At 38.4% G+C, this 15,869-nt stretch overlaps 1 protein-coding gene across 1 annotated transcript in view; it reads right to left on the bottom strand.

Annotated features, from left to right (window-relative positions):
* The window catches only part of ADGRL2 (adhesion G protein-coupled receptor L2), a 394,007-nt gene that overhangs the window by 252,770 nt on the left and 125,368 nt on the right, over window positions 1-15,869 (bottom strand). The gene's annotated exons all lie outside the window — the stretch shown is intronic.

Here is a 15,869-nt window from a genome sequence, read left to right as displayed (position 1 = left end):
GAATTAAACTGACAATGACAAGGACACTGCAACATAAGATCCCCACTCCACTGTGAATTCAACTTCTAGTCATACGTATTGCAGCTAAGAATGGTTCTGTACCAGGGTACCTGACCCAGGTGGTTAATCAAGTGTAATCTATCTGACCCATCTGGCACCTGAGCCAGCCTCTGCTTTTCCATAATTTATATTTCAGGGCAATGTACTAATTTGAATCCTACTCCTCATCAGAGTGCATGTATGAGCAAGTGCTAGTCAGAGGATCATTTAACACCGAATTCTCCCAACACATCAGAATTACAGAACCACCTGTGCTAAACAGCTTCTCCTTCCTGAGCTACTGCAAAAATCTTCGGCATCCCAGAAGTCAACAAAATACATCAATTCTTCTTTGATGTGAAGAAATGCAATGTTAGCATATGGTGGCTGAATGATAAAGCACAGAGAAGCAGGTAGGCTGAAACACCACCAAATTATTGCCCTTGGAAATTTTTTTCTCTTTACCTCTTTTCTCAGATGTATATTTGTATATTAGGCAAAGTGGAACAGATTCTGCAGATTTTGTACACGTGATCAGCCCTACAAATCAACAACATGTAAAGATTAACAATTTGCTTAATTAGAGTTTGCAAGTCTAACCTTTGAAAATGAAAAATAATAGAAACATTCAGGTTGGAAAAGACCTGGCAAGGTGACTTAGTCTGAATTACTGCTTAAAGCTGTCTCAACACTGAATTTAGACCAAGCAACTAAGATTTCATCCTTAAGCAGGAATTTCGACTTGAATACGTCTTCTTTTGGAGAATCCCACAACCTTTCTGGGCAACCTGCTCCAAAGACTAATTATTTTCATAGAATAAGAAGAAACACATTCTCGCATCTAGTCAAAACCTTCCCTATACCAGTTTATGACTGTTAACTCTCCTGATCCTGTTGTACATCTCCATGAAGAGATTGGCTTCATCTTTTCTGTAACCTCATTGCAGATATTGGAGGGCTGCTGTTAGGTCACCTGGGAGTCATCCCTTCTCCAGGGTGAACACACCCCAGTCCCTCAGCCTCTCCTCATGGGCCAAGTGCTCCAGACTCTGATCATCTTGTAGTCCTTCCACTGAATTTGATCCAGTTTTTCAATGTCTGTCTTGTACTGGGGGGCTCAAAACTGGTCTAGTAAATGCTAATTAAAGGGGTATAATCACTTCCCTTGATCTACTGGCTAAGCTCCTGGCTATACAACCTCTTTATGCTGTGATCCCTCATTACTGCCAGGACACACTGGTGACTCTGGTGTAGCCTAGTGTAGCCTATTGTCCAACAAAATCCCCAGCTCCCTTCCAGAGCTGCTGTGTAGCAGTCCACAACCTATTCTGAAGCAGGACCCTAATTTCCTGCCACGTTCAGGGCTTGACAGTTGTTCTTGATGAAATTAATTAGGTCTCATTGTCCCAGTTCCTAGTCTCTCCAGGTTCCTAAGCCTGCAAAATTGATGAGTGTCTTCTCCTCCAGGTCACTGGTAAAGATATGAAACAGTGCCAGTATAGATCACAGAGGAACTACACTTTGCAAGCTAAGTATTAACCATAGGCCATTACCTTTCAAGCTGGATGATCCAACCAGTTTTTCACCTCAGTAGTTCACTCATTTAAATTGTGATATCCCAAGATGGATACAGGGAAGTTGTTTTGAAATCCTTGCTAAGATCATTGTAGATGACAGTCACTATAACTTACAGACCTACTCATTTCACCATAGAGGATAATCAAGTTGGTAACGCATGAGTTACCTTTGTAAATTCCAATTTGTTATTTCCAATTACCTTATTCTTCACATGGCCCAAAATTGCTTCCAAGATCCCTCAATTATTCTCCAAGGGACTGAATAAGGATGACCAAGCTAAAGTTCCTTGGGCTGTCTTCCCTGATAGTCTTGAAGAGGGATGTGACTTTTGTCTCCCTCCAGTCACTGGTGACTGTTCTGGACCTCCATGACCTCTCAAAGATGATGGAGAAAGGCCAGTTCACTGGCCACAATGAGGCCAGTTCATCAGGTTCCCTCAGCACCTCTGGATGCCTCCCATCTGGTCCTATGGATTGGTATGGGTCAAGGTTTCTCAAGAGAATTCTGACTTGATCCTCTCCCACTGCTGGTAGATCCTGTCCTTTTTCAATCCTGTGTGTCTAGTCAGAGTCATGGGAGACTTTGTCAGTGAAGAGCAGAGCAATGAGCTACATACAGCCTTATCTGCATCTGCTGTTACTATTTAGCAGCACCCATTTAGCAGCAAGTCCATGTTACCCCTGTGTACTGCTAATACAGATGTAGAAGCTCTTCTTGTTGACTTTGATATTCTTTGCCAGGTCCAATTCCAGCTTCATTTGCCAGTTTCAATTATAGATGAGGTTTAGTTTTCCTTATACCTTCCCTGCTTGCCTAGGCAAGTCTTCTACATTCCTCTGTAGTATCCTCTCCTTCCTGTCGTATATGTGCACTTCCTGTGTATGTCCTTTTTGCACTGGAGTTCAGTCATTAGTTTCAGTCATCTTTGTTTAACCAAGATGTTCACCTCATAGGATTTTTCTGAGTATTGGTATGATAGTTATTGTGCTTTGAGGAGGCTGTTCTTAGAGATCTGGTAGCTTTCCTGAGCTCCTTTGTCTTTCAACACTGGTTCCCATGGGACCCCACTTACCAGTTCCCCCAAAAAGTCATCCAAACAGCCTACCACCTCTTCCTTAGAAAAGCTCCTAGAAGAGTGATTCGAACTGCTCCTTCATGTAAATGGCACTCCCCCATCACTTTCTTCCATGTCTGCCTTTTCTAAAAAGCCTGTACTATCCACCCTAGCTGCAGTCCAGTCCTAGAAGCCATTCTACTGCATCTGTCATCCCAAAGACGTCATGTTTCTGCAACCACATGTCTGGTTCCAGCTCCTCCTGTTTTTTTCCCAGGCTGTGTGCTTTTGTGCATAGGCACTTGAGGTTGGCCCTCAGGGTGGGATTTAACCTTTCTGGTGGTTGCTTTCCTCCCATTAACGTACCCTATATATTAACCACCCCAACCTCTGTTCCCTCACTTAACTACAAAGTTGTTTCCCCATATCATGGTCCACATAAGTTTAAAGCCTTCCTCATCAGATTGGCAAGCTTGTTGTAATTGGTTTTGCTTGCAATGGTTATATGCCACGAGAGGCATTTGCCTTCTGCTTATTTCTTGAAGTGTGTATAACAGAATAACAAAGAATAGAATGCTGGACATTCTGATAGCAAAGGAAGAGGGTTTCCTGCATTGATGCAAAGCTCTTCTAAAACTGTCTTTGACAACAAACCCCCTTAACTCTGCTATGAAACTTTACAGCTAGCAAAGGTGAGATGGCTAGAGGGAAGGATGACTTTGCACCTATGCAGGCTTCAGGCTGATGCAATGACTCCTTGGTGCCACAGAGAAGCCTGAGAACAGGTCTGACATGCTTCATAATTAGAATACTTCAGGATCAAAAAGTATAAAGATGACTTAAAATCCCCAAGCTGTGCCAGCTCCTTCTGAAATTGAAGATCTGGTCCCATAAACTAACTATCCAGATGTCAGTGCCAAGAGTTCACAAATACAGACTTAAATTTTAAGCAGCTAAAACTTCACTGAAATGAAACATTCACATACTGAAATTAAGTATGTTTATTAGGAATAGATTCAGCACAAATGAGAAGGCATTGGGAGCAAGCTAAATGAATGCCAGTTTGCCCCTATCAGGGCATCAGAAAAATGGACTGGTGGAACTAGTGAGCAGCTGAAGCATCAGTTTCAGAAAATGGTGCTGGTTATAGAGCAGAAGTGCTGCTGTTTTGGCTGGCTCCTTTATATTATGAAACAACAGCTTAATCCTAATTGGCACACATATCTTTTCTCCTGATAAATAAAAGGAGAACTGGAATATTGTATGCAATTCATTTTATCTTGTGTCTGGGATATATGGCTGGCATGCAGTGTGTAGGGCTGCGCCAGATGTCAGAGTTGGCATCTGCAACTCAGTGGGCATCTCACTACTACTTTTCAGGGAACAATGCTCCATTTCTTTCTAAAGTTGAACACTAGGAGAGAAATGGCACCTAAAGCCTATTCAGCTGTGTTTTTACAGGTCCGATCTGTAGCATGCCTCTCCTTGGCAATGACCTGCTATAATTTCAGCACCTAAATATATTAAGAAGAGCCAATCCTTTAGGAATGCCTGAGATATTTTTGAAAATGGGAATTCAGATGACTAAGGGCATTTACCAATAGGCTGCAGCAAAAGTAATTGCAGAAAATTGCCAGATACCTTCTCCCACTATCTGCTTTGCCCCTCTGCTGAGTATGGGGAATGGAATGCATACGTGCTTCTTGGCTGCTTAAATGCAAACTTTCAGAGTCTAGATTAAAGGCCCCTTGGTCAGCAGTTTAAAGCCCTCAGACTCTTTACTGACATGATTTGAGATGTGGGTGTGTGTCCCAACCTGCCTGCTCTCCAGTGGGAGCAGCAATCTCCAGCAGTGGGGAAACAGTGGAAGATGATAACATCTCACACAGCAGTTGTACTGCAAAGGAAATGTGTGCCAAAGACTTCAGTGCCAAAGACTTAGGTGCTTAAAGATACATATTATCTGGGAATTTACAGAAATATCCACTCGAACTAAGACATTTGTCTTTCACTGAAATCAACATATATTTATGAAAAATCTCAGTCATCACATCTCTCAATCTTTAGTTACTAAAGTACCTTTAAAAAACTAGTCGTGCATCAAGCAAGAAAAAGACTAAGGTTCAGATGAACTGACTTAGACTCTTTGCAAATGCTTTCCCCAATGGTAATGCAGGAAAACATTCCTGTTTATGGATGGAACTCTATTAGAGTAGAAGAAGTAGAAAAAAAGGGAAAAAATTCTATTAAAATAATTATTTTTTATATATTTCAAAGGAAAAGAAATGTAAAGTTTGAATTTCAGTCAAAACTGAGATTAAATATATGGATTATGGGCAAAAAGCAGAGAATTTTGTGCAAATTTCTTTCATATTAAATTGCTAGCTGATTCTTCCCTTAAAAGTCCAAAAGCACTATGAGGTACAGTGACTATAATTAACAGAAAATAATTTGTAGATATCTAATCATACTTAAAAAAAACCAAAAACACATGCAAATCTAATCTCACAAAACTACATGCAAAATAACAATTGAAAAACGTGTCCTTTAGCCTTTAGATGAATTTAAATAAAAATGTGTATTGGATCTGCACATTAATAAAGCCTGTTAAGCTCAGTAGAATACTTTATATTCATCTGTGCTTCATCAAGCAGGTTCACGACCTCTACAGAACTGCAGCAGCTCCCTCTGTTCTGAAAACCACATGGGGGAAGATGGTAAATATTATTTTGTGATTAGAAAATGTTACTGGAATTGTCATAGAGAAATATTTAATGTGGAGAGTGTGGTTCAGGAATTAAAACATACGCAGCAGGAGAAAAAGCAGCATGGGGCAAATTTTACTCCTAGTGACAGGCAAGTAAAATTTAAGGAACATCTATGTCATTGGACATATTGTGCCATAGTTACATAGTTATCATTGAGCTCATGAAGACATTTAAGCACCTGCCTAACTTAAACCATGTGAGGATTCTCATTGTTCTACATGAGACAATGTGGATATTTCAAGTAAGTAATGATTAAGTATCTTGCTGAACTGGTATTAAAGAAAAATGTTATTTGAGGGATTTTTTTCACTGACAGATGAACATACATCTAAATAACCAAATGTGTTAAATATATGCATCAATGACATATGATGAGAAGCATAGGAATGACTGTGCAGAACATAATTCTAAGGTAATACATAAAATATGTGGGGCAATATTAAAGCTCAATGCATCAACCATGTTTGCAGTTCCTTGCAGTTTCGCTGTAGTATGCATGAATACATGTACATCTCCATGTGCACTTTACTAGTAATCAGTCTGCCTTGCTTTTTCACAGATTACACACCAACCTATCTCTTCAGATGTGAGCGCCAAGTGGGTTGGTTAAAATATAAAACCAGAAGCATAGTATTGTGCATCTTATTAAAAACCCCAAACATGACAAAGAAGGCTAAGAATGTCAAAACATGTCCTTAACAAGATCAACTTCCATAGGGTTGATTCAAAATCTCTCTCCTCCCATTCAAATTACACCCACGTAGAAGACTTAAAAGACTTGTAGCTCTACTGCAGTCATGGTAAATGTCGCTTCTTTCTCTTTCACTCATTTCAGCAAGGGCAAATCTTAACTGCTGTTTTTGAGATTTCAATTTGAATGTTTCAGTCCAGCTTGGTTATCTCAGTAATCTGTTGATACGATAATTCATTATTCAGTATAACCTTTCCCCCCATTGGTGAAATATTCTTGATTAACGTATTGTTGCTGTATATTTGTATTACATGTTCCATCATTATCAAATGGAGAAAAAGGTAGTAATGATGCCTGTGTCAGCACACACCCACAATTGCTTATGCTCAAATCCTTCTCATCTAGAAAATTCAAATCATCATAAAGGTTCCCTGCAGCTAAATATTGCTTTCACATAATTGCCAGGAAAGGGCTTCCTAAATTATAGGAGAGAATAAATTATAGGAGAATCATGTTCCCTACAATCCAAGAGGAGAATTAACACAGTCTGTAAAGACTCCCAAAAATTACCAATCTGAGTTTAACTTCCACATTTTAGTGGAGCTAAGCTAACAACAATTAAAAATTTCTCTGCTGTTGAGAATGTCTGTTCTAGAGAGGATTAATATGGGCTTTCTAGACATTTAATAAGTATTTAAAGCAAGTATTCTATTTATTAATAACTGAAAAATGCAATGACTACTATAGTTTTCATTCAGAACAAAACTTAAAACAGGAAAAAAATATGAGTCTCAACAGACTGTTTGAGTTATCTGTCCCTTCTTTAATCTGAGAGATTACTCAACAAAACCAATATTCATTCAACAACATTCATGAAATCTGTTGTGGATTACCAATATCATCAGTTAAACCTGTTTCAAATTTATTGCTTTCATTCAGGTTAAATAATAAAAGAGTCCATTTGTACCACCACATGTATATACATGAATTCAGCTTTCATCATTCTCTACAAGTTTAATCCAGTGATTTATGTTTTTTAACACAGTTTTGGGCAAATCTGTTGAAGAAATTTAGCTAGACTGATAGAAGAGTTAGACTGGATTACTGTGATGTGTGCCATATTTAAAACCAGCCTGTTCTGTTTGGAGGAAGGGGAAAGTCAAGCATTTTAACACTGTAACCCTGCTTGAAGTTCTAATAATTTTAATGGCTTTAGCAAAGGAGAGCAGAGTAAGGTTGGGAGAGTTCAAAGACAATATTCTTTATTATTAGAAATATGTTAGAACAGCAAAGAAGCAAAGTTGCTTTTTTCTGCTTTTCTTTAGTCACAGCAGGAAATAACACTGCTTAGATTAGAGTTTTCTGACGTTTAAATAGTCATGGCAGTGGCTACACATTATTTTTTTTTAAATCATCTCCCTTTTGAAACTCCATCTACCAGTGTTTAAAAAAAACACACACGCAGAAAATTAAATGTAAAATGTTTCTCTTATGTTTCATATCACAGCTAAATTTTTTCACTTAAATTGAACTGAATTGAATTGAATGGCTGCACAGCATAGCTGAGGGTTTTGCTAATGAGATACAAAGCTTTTTGCCTTTAGGTCACTGGTTCAAATCCAGGCAAGGCTAGAAACAGCTGAAAGCTTTTAACCACCTGATGGCTAAGCGATATTTTAACATGAAATGAGTTTGTCAATCAAAATCCAACTTCAGGAAATAAGTGTTCCCACCATAAAAACAACCATCACACAATTAGAAATATTTGCAGTCTTCTGAAAGGTCAAAAATTAATTACTCTGTGCCTTTAGCAGTGATTTTTTTAGATAAAATGACCGGTGTTGAAGTATGTAAAGAATGAAATATGGAGACGTTTACATTGCTGATACATTTGTGAACATAGCTTTCATAGGTAAAAGAGGCTTAAATGACTTTCCTTAAACCTCCTGCCTCCTCTCTCATTAGCATCAGCTGGTGTAGCATGTGCTCCTACAGTAATTGACACAAATCTGGAGGTACAACCTACCTCAGCCATAGTGGGGAGCAGTTGTATGTCTGCCAGATGAAGACAGTAAAGTTTTTAATTTCCATGTTAATCAGCTCTTAAAAAAATAAAGCTTCTGAAAGTTTGGAAGGAATGTCAGTAACCTGCAACATCCTCCTACAATTCATGTGGTCGTCTTTTTGCATGTAAATAATTCCTTACTTCCAGGAACAACTGATCACACTTGTACAAAAATGTTTTTAGTTAAGTGATAGATACAGATCTCCAACTCCTCCTCTACCAATCAAAAGACAGAGCTGCATATCAAGCAAAATAAAACTGATAATTAAAAAATTTTGCTAACCAGAATTTATCTCACCAACTCCTATATTTTAATATTATGAAGCTGCAAGCAGCTTAATAAAAGAACAGTATAGTGTAGGAGCCAAGTCCAAACTCAAGGGCCAAGTGTAAATGTAGTCCACATCCTAGCATTGAAACGAAATCACACTACTTCTGATGGTGCTGATTTTAAGCTAAAGGAGACTGAAAAATTTTGGTATTTAAGCAGTCAACTCACCTTTTTTCCTTTTTTTTTTTTTTTCTTTTATCCCAGATGCTTAAGTATAGGTTTGGTTGTTTACCTTAAAAACCTAAGTTTAAACATTTTGAATAAAAGTTAAATACTGCCACTGGCTTTCAATGTGAGTTGGAGTTAGGTAGTTTCGGACATTGAAGGAGGATTTGAAGATCAATCATTGAACCTTCTTTTCTCTTCCCTTTTCTCCACTCTGTGTGAACTCACACAAGACATCCTCTTTTCAGTGGCACTATGTACCTTCTAAAAACCAGTGTTTTCACAAATCTTAACAGTAAAATATTTATACTTAAAAGTTCAGAGACATACTTAGTGACATCATTTCTGGGAAAGAGAGAGAAGCAATACTGAACTTTACTTCTTATCAAACTGGAGCAAATTAATTAACATTTTGAATAATCCTATTATCTTTAGAACTACACTGGCACTTATTAAGAATAATATAAAAAAAGCTCTTTCTGCTTCCATATTCTCCACTTCTTATACACTAAGTAAAATTAATTTCATGGGGACAGTCACAGCTCACATTAACACACGCCAAAGAAATGTGTAAGGTTATAAAACAATCCTGAATTTTATGAGGTGGTGATTTTTCCTGATTTATCAAAACCTGAAAAATTATGTAAGAGGACTCACAGTGAAATTCCAGAAGATGCCTAAATATGAAACACCCTCCCCACTGAAAGAATGCAAGATTGGACCCTCAGACTTCAAAAATCTCCTTGCTTTAGTTTTCCAGCAAGGAAATTCGAAGAGCCAATGATGACATTAATTTTAATTTTTGTCTTCAGTTTAGATTTTAGTTGCTTTTATGTCTTTTATAACACATTGCTATCAGTCTGACTTTTTTTTTTTATTTTAATAGGACAGATTAGTTGATTTAGCTTTCAATAAGCATGCGGCTGTAACAAAATCTTACAGTTTTACTGGAAGTCAGCGGAAATTGAAACCTGGAGAAAAAGATTGGGATGTGCCTTAGCACTTGTACTTTAATTCCCAGGATGTTTATACTGCACAGCTAGCTCAAATGATTGGCATCTACATCTGAACTCACAGGTTAGCTCAGCCTAGGTTTAAGGATTCCCACAGCAAGGTCTTTCTGTGTTATACATCCCTGTTATTTCCACACATCTCAAGGGCGTACAAATTTTTGTTTATGATGAAATGTTCTAAAATTCTTTCCCATTAAGAAAGTTAATTCCTACTGTGGTTGTCTTGTCCAGAAGACTTGCTGAGCAGAGGCATACTATCAGTACTCAAAAGATTGTGACACGTTAAGTACCGTCGTCAGTAAAATACAGCTTGTCTTTAACTTAGACCCTCCAGTTTTACACACAGTGATTCAAATTACTACGAATAGGGGCCTAGCCACTTTAAATAGGAAATGGTATGAACACACTAAAACTATAAAGATGACTGCAGAGATGACATAATTAGGAAGGAATTGTGGGGAGTCCAAACAACAAGGATGGGTTCTGAAAATCACGCAGTTCTACCAATAAACCGGCAGAACAAATCAGTTCAAATAAGCTGCAGAGGCAAAGCACAGCTGGAACAACCAATTGATTCATTGGGTCATGATGCACTCATTAGATCAACCTTGTCCCAGCTTTCCTCAGCTCTGCTTACTGAAGCCTGGAGACCTCTCTAGAACCGTGCCCCAATTCACTAAAGCCTTTTCCAGTCATTCCTTTTTTCCTTCTGCTCAGTGGAGGAAAAGCATTTGCTTTATTAAAGGCTCCTTGTACCACTAAGGGGGATAAATGTCTCCTAGACCCTAAAAGCAAGACTGAACTTTTCAGTGTAGTCATGAATAAGGCATAACATGTAATAGCGGCGGATTTTCCAAGACTGGAATTTTAAAAATAAAAGATCACAGGTTTCTGAAAGATTCATGGCAGTTAAGGAGGGATCAGTTCAGGGACAGTCTACAGTCTGTGTTACATAGGATATTACAGTGGTCTCTTCTAGTTCTATAATTGACGTAGCAATGAAACTTTTCCATTGCTAAGAAATACATCATTCTTCACTTTCTCTCCCTTTGCTCCACAATAGCTACATTCCTGCAGTTGTGAAAGTCCATTTTTTCCCCTCATCTGGCTTGCTAGCTGTTCTAATCAGCTAGAGAAGAACAGAGACTATCTGGGGGAGGGAGAAGAGTGCTGCTACAAGGGCCACATTTGTCCTTAATTCTATCCTGTAACACATAAAGAAGAACTGGACATGAGGAAATAGCCTGGCTCAGTGTACAGCCTTTAGTTTGGACAGCTGGAAAAAGGGAGTGAGCAGCATTAGCTTTTGTTCCCTTACTTGGCTGAATAAGCAGGAATACAAGACATACAGAATAGGTGCAAAGGGTTATGACAAGAATTTGGATATAATTCCCATTTTCCTAAGAACTGCAAAGATGGGAGTGAATGAAATTTGGAAGTATGTTGATGCATTGTGCTCTATTGCCTCCAACACTTTGGAAGCTTTACTGACAGGTTGCAAAGTCTTCCTTGGAATCCAGCAAGCTGTGATGAGGAGACCTTGCTTTCCAAATGTTAATGCTGAAACTCCATGCTTGAAAGAAAGACTGACAACAGACAGACAGAAAAAAAAAAAAATAAATTAATAGGCTGCTTCTTGTCAGTTCTTCGGTATTTTTGAATAGTAATTTGGCATCCTTTGCCATTTCAGTAAACTGAGAAGAAAAATGTAGGTTTGAAAATCGAGAAAAGGCTTGAAGCAAACTTGTCTGCAAATCTTTGACAAATCTTTCATGATAGAAATTTGGAAATGTGGCTACTAATGTTAGCTAAAGATGTCTTACTGACAAGCAGGACCATTTATTGTCTGTATTCTGTATGCAGCACTTACTGAATAAGGTGTGTGTTTGATAGCAGTAGGAACAGCTGTGGACATGCATCTGTCCCAGGGCTCCCTGACAGAGGAGTTTCTGTTTCTAATAGTTGACTCTACAATTAGTAGCACCTGTCTTTGGCTTCTCACTTATACTGACCCTTCAGTGGCCCACTTAATGAAAAGGGAAGGAATTCAGCAGGACTCTTTCAGGAGTTAATGAAACTACTTACACTGATGCAACCACAATTTGGGTGGCACACAGTAGTATAAAAAGGATAATTATATATCATCTTCAGTCTGGATGACAGGATGTTTACTAGACTTTCTGAATTTCTGTCAATGAGTGTACGTGCTTTTAACATATACATGCTGGCTCATTCAAAGTTGCTTATTGTGGTGGTGAGTATATGGACCACAAAGCTGCCAGCTGATGCTGCTCTACTTAAACCACCGAGTGTACTGGGCCTCTGGGGAGAACCACCTTCATGGTGAGCAAAAGCTCTTTGCACTGTAGCTCCACCAGAGGAGGGCAGTTAAGGTTATGGACTGATGTACAAAAGACACACCAGCTATGTGAGGAAGGAATTAGCACATGCACTAACTACACAGCTCTGGTCCATTACTGGGTTTGGCTAGACTTTTTCAGCAGATGTTAGGTTTTAAATATTTGACAGCACAGCCAGGGACACCTGTCTCTGACGTCTCACCCTTCTTTAGCCATTTAATGCAAAATTTGACCTTGTGTCCCGGATATGCCAGGAGACAGGCATAACGCTTTGCTTAATACAACCCTTCTCTGTAACCAGATGTTTTAACACAACTAGCGCTATTTAAAACAACACAAACATATCTCATTATTGTCTGAGGAGAAAAATAGGCCTCTGTATAGCACACATTTATATTCTGCAATAAAATTGGCACCTGGTATAGCAAAAAGGATATCAATGTGCACATTACATGGCTTTACAGACTTCATGTGAATAATGCAAAAAGTATTAAGTGAAAGAAGCACTGAAATTACCACTGCCGATAATTTTTCAAGAGTGCAGAATAATTTCTTGAGAAAACAAGAGGCACTATTCATTACACTCTATCACATGAGCTCTGCTTTCATTTTTTTTTCCCCTGGAATTAGTTTTGAAAAATTCAAGGATCCCAGCTGTTTAATAATGACGTTGTTGTATTCATGCAAATCCCTCAGACCTTATGTCAACATTTAATTTTACAATAAATATAAAATTAAGACTAGTCACATCTGTAGTCCCCTGGGTTGTAACTGGCAAATCATCCAAAACATCCCTCTCCCTCTTCCCTCCTGAACAGCCTTACTGCTTTAGAGGTAATAGCAGTCAAAAGGAAAATGTTAACATTCATGTGGTATATTGAGAGAAGTTTATAGATATTGACAGTAGTACTCACAAAATAGATTATATCAAAACAACAAATATATTACCTTTACCCCAGTGGTAAGCTTTTATAAATTGAAGTCAAATATGTAGTTGTTGAACTCTGCAAGGATGATAAAGGCAGCATAGAAAGGACTTCAAGTAGTGTAGATTTAGAGAAGGAACTGTTCCCACTAACCATTTACTCTCAATGAATGGTAGAGAAAAAAATTATTTATTTACTGAATGACACTTCAAAAACAATTTAAAAATTCTGAGCTGTTTGCATAAAGAATGCAGTATCTATAAATCCCTCTAAAAGTTTTGCCAGTACATTGGACATGAAATAAAAACCAAAGAGAATTTGGTTTATCATAAAAACAGGTGCCTAAATCCTAAAAGACAAGTATCTTACAGAAGAAAACAAGGCTGTATGGACAGTAAGTATAACTGAGAAGAAATTATTCCAAATCCCTACAAAATAAAATATAGAGTTACATCAAATATATGGAATTCTAAAAGCACAGCAGAGCATTTATTAGAGAAAATCATATTAAAAAATATTCTTCATGCAATCCAACAGGAATATCCCATAAGAATATATTTGCTTCAAATACACTAGATATTCCTCAGATGTCAACACAACAGACTGTTAGGCAGACAGTTAAAAAAAGCATTTCTAATTCTGAACTTTGAAGGACTAAAGCAACGTTGGTAGGACTGCCTACTTCAATAGATGCAGAGAGCTAAAACTAGACATGCTGGAGTCAATGAGAAGTATATCAGCACCCCCTACAAGGTAGCATTTTTTGAAAAAAACACACTGTGCAACACTGGGATTGCTGGTAGCCACTGACAGCCTCGATGAAACTCTCGTTTCACCACATCTATGGGAATTTTACTTTTAATGTTCAAAAGGCTCAGGATTGTACTTCATGCATAAAAAGATGACCTTCACAAAAGGTTTGAAAGGTCACATGTCTTAGGCAGCTAGCGACCAAATGGGTGACTAGGCTATGGGAGGGACAGCAGAGATGTTTCTTTTGGCTTGGCCAAATGTAGATTCAGCATGTGTCACAAAGCGTCTTAGACTCAAAAGGATGATGCAAAGACACATCTGCTGTTTCAACCTAAAGCTTGTAGCAATAGTTTTGCACCATTTATAGAGGTGCTTTGGAGGAAAAATCTGTCCCACAAACTTCCACATATCTCAAGCTAGCAAAGCCTTTTCTTGCACTCTCAGCTCAAAACCTCAGCAATTACCTTGCAAAACACCTTTCTGTTTCTTTAAAACAACCAGTGATTTTTGCTCTTCACATTCAGGGATCCCTGTAATGACTCTAATCCATGTACATCTCCTTTCTGGCTTCCTATTGCTTCCCCAGACACTCCACATTCACTCTGCAGACTCTGCCCTGTGCTGTGCTCCTTTTGTCTCTTTGTGACTTGATGGTCTCTTCCAGGCTGCTGCCTCCGCCTCAAGCAGTCAACCCCTTTCCACATTTCCCCAGTGCATCCCATGACCTCATTCCCCCTTCCTCCAGTTCCTCATTTTCTTCCTTCAATTTTCGTTATCCAGCCTTTCCACCTCTTATCATTTATTAAGAAAAGCCCACTGCCACTGTTCTCAACAGGCCAGTATTACTAAAGCAATTAGGTTAACAAAAATGAAACAAAAAAATTTTCCTGGAGAACCTTTCTTTGTTGTCATAATTTATTTTTTCCAGAGGTATACAAATGTTTACAGTGGCTCTGCTTCAGATGTGATTTGTGCTGATTAGACTATAAGATGCCAAGGACAGAGCCTTGGATTACTGTCTTTTATCTGTGAAATGCCAGACATGTAAGTATGTGTTATAAGTGAAATAATACTAAGAAAATAATGAAGACAGCAGTTGCATCTTTGTCATATCATCTGACTTGGAAATGCTGTGAAAGCTTTTGAATGGGATTGTGTGTGAAAGGGTAAGTTTATCTTTCCAGTTCTGTGTAGCTTGTGTCCCTGAGGAAGTGCTCAATACTAATGAAAAGCCGAATAGTTTCTCTAAAACCTTAGGGAACTCCTATCAGCCATGCTACGAGCATCCTTGTTTCGTAAGTCATCCTTTTTTTGTATCATTCTCTATTCTACTTTCAGCTTCCACCATATTAATTACATTTAGTTCAAGTATTCTCCTCTGTGATGAGAAACCTATATAACAGATTGTGTGTGTTTGTGTGTATATATATAAAGACAGTGCATGCATGAGAGATCAGAGGTATGTCTGGTTTTCAGCTGTGAGAACACTTCAAATGATATGTTCAGTAGGTTTTGGCAGGGCATTAATGATTTCCAAACAGCACCTCTAGCACTGTGCTATTGGAACATCAATCCCAGCACAGTTACTTTGGCACCTGACTAAGTCCTCTTATAAACTCGGGCCTAGAATTATAAACCTGATCTTGTAGGCACCTTTAAGATACTATCAAAATATGAGCAAACAATCCAGTAACACAATCTACTCTGGAAAAAGTATGTAAGAGGAACCCAATACTTGTTAGAAAAACAACTGAAATGAACATGTTTGAGGGAAGCCTGATCAACTGGAGTGCAATATTCCAGCCTATTCTTGAGTATTTTGGTTCTTTTCAGTATTTAAGACTAAAGAGAAATGAACAAGGTAATCAGTGCAGGAGCACATTTTTTTAAATGCAATCTTTATAGATGATCGGAGACATGCAGAACTTGTCCTAGCTTTAAACGAGAGCTCATATTGCAGATCATTTACAGGCATGTAAGAGATCACGGTACCATAATTTGCCCTGGATCATGAATGCACTGGATCACAACACAAAGGTGCAGTGACAAGAGCATTTTCTCCTGCATACACACAACATTCAGTGTCCGTAGCCAGCAATCCCCACAAGCCTGGCAAGGCTTGGAGG

The sequence above is a fragment of the Falco biarmicus genome, chromosome 11 (assembly GCF_023638135.1).
Source record: "Falco biarmicus isolate bFalBia1 chromosome 11, bFalBia1.pri, whole genome shotgun sequence".
NCBI classification, from domain to species: Eukaryota; Metazoa; Chordata; class Aves; order Falconiformes; family Falconidae; genus Falco; species Falco biarmicus.
Note: the sequence above shows the minus strand (reverse complement) of the source record. Positions and strands in the feature narration are given on the sequence as shown.